Here is a 9,962-nt window from a genome sequence, read left to right on the forward strand (position 1 = left end):
TACTTTATCTGCTTATGACTCAACACTTTTGAGAAAGAGGATGGAAGTTGTGGCGTCATGTGGTGCAAGTGTAGAGCGTGCGGCTGTCAAACAATGGGGCCCGGGATCTGATCCCAGGTTGTGCCCAGAGACATGTCCGAACTTGCGCCCCGACGTTGTGCCCTTGGGAAAGGCACTTAACACGACTTTCCTCACTTCACTCAGGTGTAAATGAGTACCTAGCTCCTCTAGAGTTGGGGACGTCCCTCGGATAGGACGTTAAATGGAGGTCCCGTGTTTGAGGAGAGTCACACCTTGAACACGTAAGAGAACCCACCACATCTTTCAAAAAAGAGCAGGGGCATGCCCCGGTGTGAGTGGACCAAAAGGTTACAGTCAGTTGTTCTAAAATCACAATTTCCATTGGATGATTCATTTTATCTACTCGTCTACAAATTGAATCGTTATCTTCAAACGCATCATTGCACATGTCATTCAATACAGACGATAGTAAGATATCGATTCACTACAATCATGCATAGAAGCATTCCCACATTTCGTTAAAAGACACAGTAACACATTAATCACTAGGCGCATAGAACTTAAAAAACTAGAAGAGGTCTGAGGCCTTCAGTTGTTGGCATGACTTAATGTGTACAGTTCATTTATAAGGTTGGTCATATACATGTATGGGATGGGGCTTCTTTTGTACCTGTCCGTTCGGGTTTTGATAGTGTCAAGTAGTTGTGATGATCGTGTTGTTCTGCCACTGATCTCACCGCGGTATGGAGGTAGCCAGTCTCTAAAAGTCTCTGAATGTAGCAGGTGTTTAGCAAAGTTAAAGCACAGCTGGCCGTGTTGGCTATCTAGAGTAGGTAGATCTAGAACTTTGCATGCATCGGTGTAGGATGAATATGCGGGTCCAAGTATTGTCTGGCAAGCCCTTTTCTGTATGGTCTCGATCCTCGCTCGCTGTTCCCTTGTAAGACCCGTATGCCAAGCAGGGACGGCATACTCGCAAGCCAGTCTAACCATGGTCTTGTAATAAGTCAGCAGATCTTCTCGAGAAAGGTTGACGGAGCAGAAATAGTTTTCTATTACCTGACTTCACAACGTGGTCAACTTGTGTTTCCCAGCCAAGGTCTGCCTACACAAATAATCCATTAGTAATGTAACGACTTTAACTTACTGTAGAAACCTGCGTGGCCCAAGGGCTATGGAAAGGAAGATAGGCACCGCCTCTATACACCAAATGATGTGGGAAGGATTTTAACCTTAACTTACGGCAATTCTGGTCTCAAATGTAGCGATCAGAGGAGTGAATCAGAGCTAGAATAGGCGGGGTACAACATTATATTTCATCACAATGCATAGCTTTGTAAAAAAAGATATCATGGCAGATATGACTTGCAAATTATGGTATTGAAAACTAGGTTCTGAAAGGGGAATCCGTGCGAGTTGGAAACTACACGCACGTGTAGCATCAAACTTGTGATTCATGGTACGGATTCTAGAGAATGAATTTTTCAGCCTGCACATTTCTCTGTTGTTTACATTTTTACCTGCAATCATTTTTCATTGGAATAGTAGATTACAAGTGGGGGGATCATTTCAAGCCCTGTCACTGTAGTGTAAGATGGCTCACAGACAGACGCTGACTGCAATTCTCCAAGACTAGTAGATGTTTGATTCTTGAGGCTAAAGCAATGTAATGCCATGAATTATTGGTCAATATTGGTACATATCAATAAGATTTGGTACGGATCCCTTGTCAGTATTATCCAACGTGATACTAACGTCAGTCACTTACATTGTACCTCGGGTATACCTATAGTCACCCTCGAGCTCTCTCAACATACCGCAATTCCAGGTCAGTGTCGTTAGAGGTTTCTACATAAAATGAGACTATTGCTTTTACGGTGTCGTTGCATGTAGCTCTTCTGAGGTTTAATATGCACGTATTGTTTGCTGCTTAGTGCTCTCCTATATGACTTGTATACTCTGCTCATGATCATCTGTACCACTGCAGTATGCAATTTGTGAGCTACGTTTTTCCTACCATTGAATTGATGTTTTCACTGGGTTAGGAGCACCATTGAATTGGATTGGATCTTTATTATACAACCGGCAGACTTTTCAGTCTGACTTTTGTTGGTGTTTACAAAGACTGGCTCCATAAAATTTCCACAAAATCACAATTATGTCGTTGTCTATCATACAAGTGTGTTCTCAAACCAGGGACGAAACGTCACGCCCTTAAAAAAGATAAGTGCGTATGTGCGTAACATTTACATATGAAGTTAAGATTGTCAATACACCTGTCCATCACAACTCACCTGTTCATCATCACCAATAGCATAGATACTTGAGACGTGGCAAACTTAATCTTTATAACTCGACGATGTCTGATTGTCAAATCGATTCGTCACACTGGCGACACTATCATCTTGGTTCTTATTCAGTGTATGTCACCAGTTAGAACTATAGTTATTTTTATGCAGTCCGCTTTTCGTATTGTCATGATTTGGCCCACGATAATAAGTGCAAAGAAATAAATTGTATATAGAAGGTCTTATAGGGTTCCTTCATACTATGTAGCGCATTTACAGCACGTCATTGAAGGGCATAATGTATGATAAGTTGTAGACTATTTTGTCGTTCAATTTGGGATTTAAAAAATAGCAGGCTCAAAGTCCATGATTGTGAAATGTCCTTGGACAGTCTTTTGGTACAAAACAAAGTACTAGAGATTTTACTGTCAAAACAGGAGGACACCCACACTGTAAGCTACACTGGATAATTTCTACACAAAGTATGCACACGCAGCAGTCCACGTGGACAGTACGAACCTCCCGTTCCATTGCGCAATGTCATGAAAACCTTAATGCTGACACGCCACCGGAACCACTTGCTAGGGGTCACACACCCTGACCCTCATTACAATCATATAATATTCTGTAGATTATCTATCCTTCTCTCCAATTGGATCAGATGGCTATCTTCTTCCGGCGGTCTGATGCAAGCAGGACTCTGATTGGTCGAAGACAAAAATAATAATGTTTTATAACTTCATAACTGTATAAAAAGGCTTGTCTGCTGCCATTTTGCCATCTTTCTGCAAGCCGTTGCCTCTGTAGCAGCTGCATCGAAGACTTCATCGTCGTCACATCAGACCAGGTGAGTGATATGTTGTCTTCCTTCTCTGGATCTTATTTTCAGTTCTCTTTGTCTTGTAATGGTTGTAGAGTTGTCCTATTTGTGACTTGTGGTGACTTGATTTGGGTTCTCTTTACCTTCTTAGGGTTGTAAAGTCGACTAGTATTCGTAATTTGTTGGTTTGGTTTAAATCTTTGTCTTCTCGGGCTTGTACGGTCATCCTGTTTGTGGCTTGTTGGCTTACAATGGGTTCTTGTTGCCTTCTCGGGGTGGTGGAGTCTTCTATTTTGTAACTTTTAGAAACTGATTTCAAAACTACAAGAAGATTATAGTATGTGAACACTCCATTTAGACAGACCCTTGTTGAGAGAGGAGACAAGTTGTTAGAGGTACTCGTGTTTGTTGCAAGTTTTTTCGGAACAAAGGTTTCTTTGGAGAAGACTCTCACAGCTGACTTGGACCGCTCCGAGAAACGGGGGCAGCAGCTTAGAGAAGTCCGATCTTTAGAAATTACGTTTCTTGGTCACCGACATTCATATGACTTTGACTTAGTCGCAGAGTGAGAAGAACTGTCCATGTTATTGTCATCACTACTGGAACATTCCTGTACATCTGTGGATTTGAGAATAAATCTCTGGTCGAGAACATTTCCGAGTTGCCTGAATCACTCGTGCTATCACAGCAGAAGTCAACTTCACCGACGAAGGACGACTTGCTTTCACGTGGGCGCCCGTGATTGAATTTTAAGAAAGACCAAATGCTGAATCTAAATGGAGGTTTTCTTTAGAGGTTCTGGCAAGACACAAGAAATTAGTTTCTACTCGTGCCTGGTTTCTTTGGGAAAATTAACCCAGTCGGTGAGTAAGAGGGAGCATCTTATCAGTATGCATCTGGGTCATGACTCATTGTTTGTTTTCACCGTATGTCCTCAAAACCTTTTGAAACCTTTTTGCCCAAATTTGCTACCACATGATGGAATGGGTTTTCGATTGTGCCGAATGTTTCTTTCCTGACTTTTTTTATGGTCACGTTGATATGATGTTTAGTTGAAACCAAAAAAAGCTGCGAGTCCTGTGCCAGTGGTGGTCCGATTATCATTTAGGACGTTGTGTTACCATAATTGCTGCCATGCAACTTCCCACGGTTGAGACATCTGAGTACTGTCTTTCCCTACACTTGTGCACAGGCATGTTTGGGGTAATGTAAATTGTAGAATGATTCTTTTTCTGTGATTTGGCATTTTAGTTAGTAAAATCGCGGACATGTTGAAGCATTTTTCATGGGTTGTTTCAACATTTTTTTGTAGACCTAAGAGAAGAGTTTTAGAGTTAAGACTTGGAGCGTTTGACGCAAATATGTCTTCTCATGGTGTAGCAATTTTGTTTCATGTTATGGAAAGAAATTCTGATTTTGCAGTCACTTATTTTGACATGTTATTTACAAATTTGTAGCGCTTGCCTGCATCGTTGTTTTGTTTGCCTTAGAGTTTGTTGTTAAAAGCAGTTGTGCAGCCAGAGTCCTAAGCTTGTTACAGTTTTGTTGTTTGCAACATTAGGTTGAAAGAACATCCAGGGTGCAAATATACAGTGATTAATGAATGTTTAATGGTACAGTAATTATTGTTTAAACTTTCTAACTATTGATACCGTGCGCTACTGTTGAATATTGCAAATGTTCTGGTCTGGGAATTCTATAGTTGTCAAGCAGTGAGTTGGGCTGCAGTTCCTGTCCTTCAAAAGTTTGTTCCTACCACAATAACGATTAGTCCTTTGGTCATTGCGGACACCACTGTAAGATTATCATTCTTAGATTAACTCGTGAATCAGTGTGTATTCACCAAGAAGTTCAAATTAGCATTGTGATAATGATTAGACTCCATGTTGATTGGATCTTACAAATTTTCAGAGTATCCTTCAAAATTCAAGAAGTTTCAACGAATTTTGAATTATTATCAGGAAAACATGATTCAGTATCTCACACAAACTAGGGCATCTCAGATGGTGCCTGGGACCATTTTAGTTAAAAAACAGAAAAATGGTAGCGGATGACGTTCCAGATAATCCTTCGGTAACAAAAACTGATATCTATCCTGGGAGATTAGGGCGACCCTTTGCTTGTGCCTCTAGCAGGTAGTTAAAACTACATGTGCACACCCACTGAAACTATACTCGCCTCTTTGAACATATACGTACTACCCATCCGAGCCCAAACAATGTAAAACTGGTCACAAAATTAACTGATTAATCAGAAGCACTGCTCGTCAAAGATAAAACGCAGTACATTTCAGTTAAGTCTCAAGTTTGGTATAGGTTTTGAAACTTTAATGTATTTTAACCTATTAGTGAGTTCTGGCAGTTACAAACAGAAGATGTTGTTGATAAATGCAGCTGACAAGATTGGGAACATATCAGCTGGAAGATAGGCAGCGTTGTCATAGTGTATTATCATCAAACCTCCGGTTTACAGCGCCGCACTTTTTACAAAATGTGGTTACCAAATGGTTACTGGAATCCACCATTTGCCTTCAGAAAAGTCATTATATGTCACAATCATGATAAATTGTAGGAGTGAGTTTTTGCGTTTTTCAGAAATTAAAATACTGAACACTGAAAAATGAAAGAATGTCAAAAAAAATGAAAACTATGAACAATTGTTTTAGATTAATTGTGTAAAAAAAGAAGACAAATCAATTGGTACCGATAAGGCTAGTACATTATCTATGGTTTGTTCCACACATTTGAAATGCTCTGTATCTGATCTGTACAGTTTGGGTCGAGAGGACCGAGAGACAGTACTGTCACCAGGACAAGACCAATTCTCTCGAGACTTCATTGTGGTGAGTTCTATGTTCATTTTTAGTCGCGACAATTCTACCACCGTGACTATTGGTTGCAAAACATGTTTTTAAGCTTTGAAATGTAAAAAGTACTATTATATATAATCCTTGTTGTATTTCACTTCTTGGCTGTAAAAAAATGATGTTGGGTCATTAGACAGGTCGGGGCCACTTGCATTGTCGGGGCCACTGTTGGGGCAGCATCTGGGGGACTTACAGCATTAATAAGGCCTTATGCCTTGCTGTAAAGCTGGTGCGTTACACCGAAGGGCAGTTATACCGGCTATACAGATACAGAATGATACAGATACAGGGGTCAGCGACCTACAGATACTATCTGTGAGATATCCATGTTTTTATATCAATAATTGCTTTTCCTTAATATTTTGTAACACTGATGTCTTTCAATCAATTAGGCAAGCAATCTTTGTTAAACATACACATGCTATTAGGAAACATCTAATAAAGTTACCATTTAGTCACCAACTTGAAGTCCAATGGTTTAGTTGGAGGAAAATTTGTCTCTTCATAATATTTACCAATTCGCAAATATTATTCACAAGAGTCTCAGCGCACTGCAGGCAGACAAATAATCATATTCATATTGAACACATGCCTGACCAACTAGATATCAAACTTGAATGCATAGTGATTTTTGTTTCATTTTTTTTGTCAGTTATAAGTTTGTCAAGACACTGAAACATCATGGCCATCCGTCTCATGTTCACCTTTGCTGTGATCCTTGCTGTGGTCGTCCCTTCCTTCGCTTCCTTTGATGATTGGGTTGAAATACAGTACAAAGGGGTAAGATTAAATCATCCTTCCAGTGTTACATCAATATATCATAGTTAATGGAAGGGGGTATTTCTTTTTATGAATTCATTTTGTTTACATACAGAAAATGATACATAAACCTGCTTGTTTCTGTTATCATTGGATATTGTCTTCTCATGTCAGTGTCTAAACCAAATGAAAGGCTGAGGAGCAAGGTAGTCACGATCAAGAGACTATAATAGATAGCAAGACAGATTAAGAATTACCAAAAAGAAATAAATGAATAAATAATAGAAAGTTTAAAGTTACTGTACCAAACACTGTGAGTTTCAGGTCCCGGATTGGTTTTATCTTTTCGAGCTCAGGGCTTTCTGTTGTCATCTGAATGTTTTAGAACCCAGGAAATGGGTTACTGTGGCTTTGAAGTGGTTTTGATGAGAAAATGTAAGTTACAACATATAAATATCATATCTGCATATATAATATGTATCCTAATTGTCAGCATGATGCACGTTGTGTTTGTAGAAGAAGGCCGGCAGGGTGCACCTGAAGAGTGAATGGAAGCCTTCAGATGCCACAAGTGGGAAGTTGAGGATAACAGGTAAGATTTTTCTGCCTGCCTGCCTACCTGTCTAAGTGCCTTAAGGCCAGTAACTAGCCCCTTGCTCTCCACGAGTTTCCTCCAGGAAGCCCCATCCCGTGCAATAGCCTCCGCTACATGATTGTTTAATCCAGTGTCACTCACAATCTGGTCCGTCTATCGCTTACTAGGTGGTTTCCCCTGGGTCTTGGGGTGGCAAACTCCTGGCTGTAGGCTTTGTAGACTAATGTTTGTGGGGGAGTCTTCTATTATGACGTGTCCAAACCACCTCAGCCTTCTTGTCTACACCATTTCCACGATGGACTTTTCCCCTTTTTCAAAATTTTTCTATTTTGCAAAAGTGACGTTTTTGCTGAAATACGCACCTAGAAATATGGAGACGGTCTATCTGAACATCAAAATGTATTTTTTTAAATATTACCCCCCCCCCCTGTACATTACCCCCTGAAGTCTGCACCATGACTATGTACTAAACTAGTATAAAGGTATGCCCGCAAACAGGCATAATGCCTTAAAGTATAAGTATTTGAGGCCAGAAGACATCACAGTGAATATCTGAACCCCAAATCTATTCTCCACACAGATATAGACTATATATTTCCCAAATCACCCCCATTGCAAAAATTGACTATTCCCATTACAACATGTCAAACTTCATGGGATATATACAGGGGGGTTAGAGTCCAATGATTGCCCACATTTTGTGATTTCTGTGCTAACATAAATCATGTCCATATTTTGAAATGTGTATTTTACAAACTAAGTTGGTATTAATACCCCATACTATTAGTAAGTTATCTCCATGAATCTATCTTGAAATGATCAAACGTTCACGTTTTTTTCAAACCTGATGAGTTATCCAGTGCTCTGCTCTATTATGATTCACTTTCCTAATAGTTTCCAGTTTGTTTACTGTGGTATGGGTTATCTAGTGCAGGTGGTGTTTCCTGTATCTGAGTGTAGTTATTGCCAGATAATGAATAAAGTCCAATTTACATACATTTGATAGGTAACTTTCAAAATGGTATCATCAACCAAGTCTTCTTCAGACACTGTGTGTTCAGTTGTGTTCTGTCACCCCATTGTAATTTTTGAGAAAATAGATACTAAAGTTATAGCTGCTATAATACAAGGAACAGCCAACAAGATGTGACATGATAAGTATGTGCCAATGTGTACAATAACACATTTCAGCATGTTTTTTTTTTCATGTATGTGCTCTAATAAGTCATCAGCATATCCTTTTTCTTTGAAACAGGGATGTGAAGTATATAGGTGATGACCTGACTCTCACTGTGTTGGATGAAGATGTAACCAGTAGTGATCACATCGGGAAAACCACGATCAAACTATCAGCCTTGGCAGGTAGGTGTCTTTTGAATAAATAATTATTGATAATCCACCCAAATTAACATGTGTAGCTTTAACATTACGCTCAGGTAGGATGTCAATACCAGGTACACATATACCGTGCACTTTATGTCAAGGTGTGTTAATAATGCACACAAAAAGCAGATCTCATGAACAATAAAGAGCCAAGCTTGCAGTTGGTCTAAACATAGTGGTCACTTTACCGGAATGTTTCTGTAGGCTACTTTGGGAATTATATTACATTTTTTGGGGTACAGTGTGTGAAGTTGTCTGATAAACGCCTTTAGAGCACTAGGAGCATAATGATGAACATCAATAAGTAGAGAAAAGATACAGACTATTCACTCGGGTAAATTAATGTCTTGCTTTGACAAATTCCATCGTGTTGTTATGGCTTTGATATTCAGTGAGCGTTTATTCCTCTGTCCCCTATATATAAAATGCAAACTTATTTCACATGAATAGATGGTACCAAACAGATTGTTGATTTGTGTACTTTGGTGACAATTTTAGGTGTATTACCAGTGTTACAATTTCACTGGATGCTGATGGCAAACCTTCCACATTTGTTTTCATTGCAGTCCAGTGATGACTGACTGAAGGCCACCATCCCAAATGCCATTGTGCTAACACTGCATCATGTGACAAGCCTCATCCAACCAGCAACCTGCATCAACTCCTGCACATCCAAACACAGCCCCACCTATCCAGACAGTTGATCAGTGAATTTAACCTGTAACATCTTCAGTCTGTAGTCATCAACTGAATTCCAATCTTTCACTTGTCGATGTTTACCCGAATACATGACCAATCTAATTATACTCTATCTTATATATATATATCAAATTTAAATTATATAATCAAAATTATTAAATTATATAAATTATATCAAATTGTATAATCAAATATTATATAATCATACATTATATATTGAATTATGTAATCACTTAGAATTTGCTAAAATGAATGTGGTTTGAGCAACATGAAGCAATGCAGTTGATAAACCAATGATGTGTGGTCGACATATGTGTCCGCTCTCCTTCTTGATAAAGATATTTACAAGTACTCCAATTTAACATTAAGATTCTTGATAGGAATATTCATTTGATAAATAGAATTACATTTGATTTGATACCTTGGCACTTAATAAGTTTTGCAAGAGTAGTTGTACACAGGCTGTGTTGAGTGATCGTAGGTTCTGTTATAAATGACAATGACAATGAACTTAATTGCATATTCATGCCC

The 9,962-nt window shown here is 39.1% G+C and overlaps 1 long non-coding RNA gene across 1 annotated transcript; it reads left to right on the forward strand.

Annotated features, from left to right (window-relative positions):
- The first annotated feature begins 8,321 nt into the window (after positions 1 to 8,321).
- LOC136446960 (uncharacterized) lies at positions 8,322 to 9,739 on the forward strand. The gene is made up of 2 exons (XR_010757677.1): positions 8,322 to 8,711; positions 9,299 to 9,739. It is a non-coding gene; the product is annotated as an uncharacterized lncRNA (long non-coding RNA).
- The last annotated feature ends 223 nt before the right edge of the window (positions 9,740 to 9,962 follow it).

This window comes from Branchiostoma lanceolatum, chromosome 13 (assembly GCF_035083965.1).
Source record: "Branchiostoma lanceolatum isolate klBraLanc5 chromosome 13, klBraLanc5.hap2, whole genome shotgun sequence".
Lineage (NCBI taxonomy): Eukaryota > Metazoa > Chordata > Leptocardii > Amphioxiformes > Branchiostomatidae > Branchiostoma > Branchiostoma lanceolatum.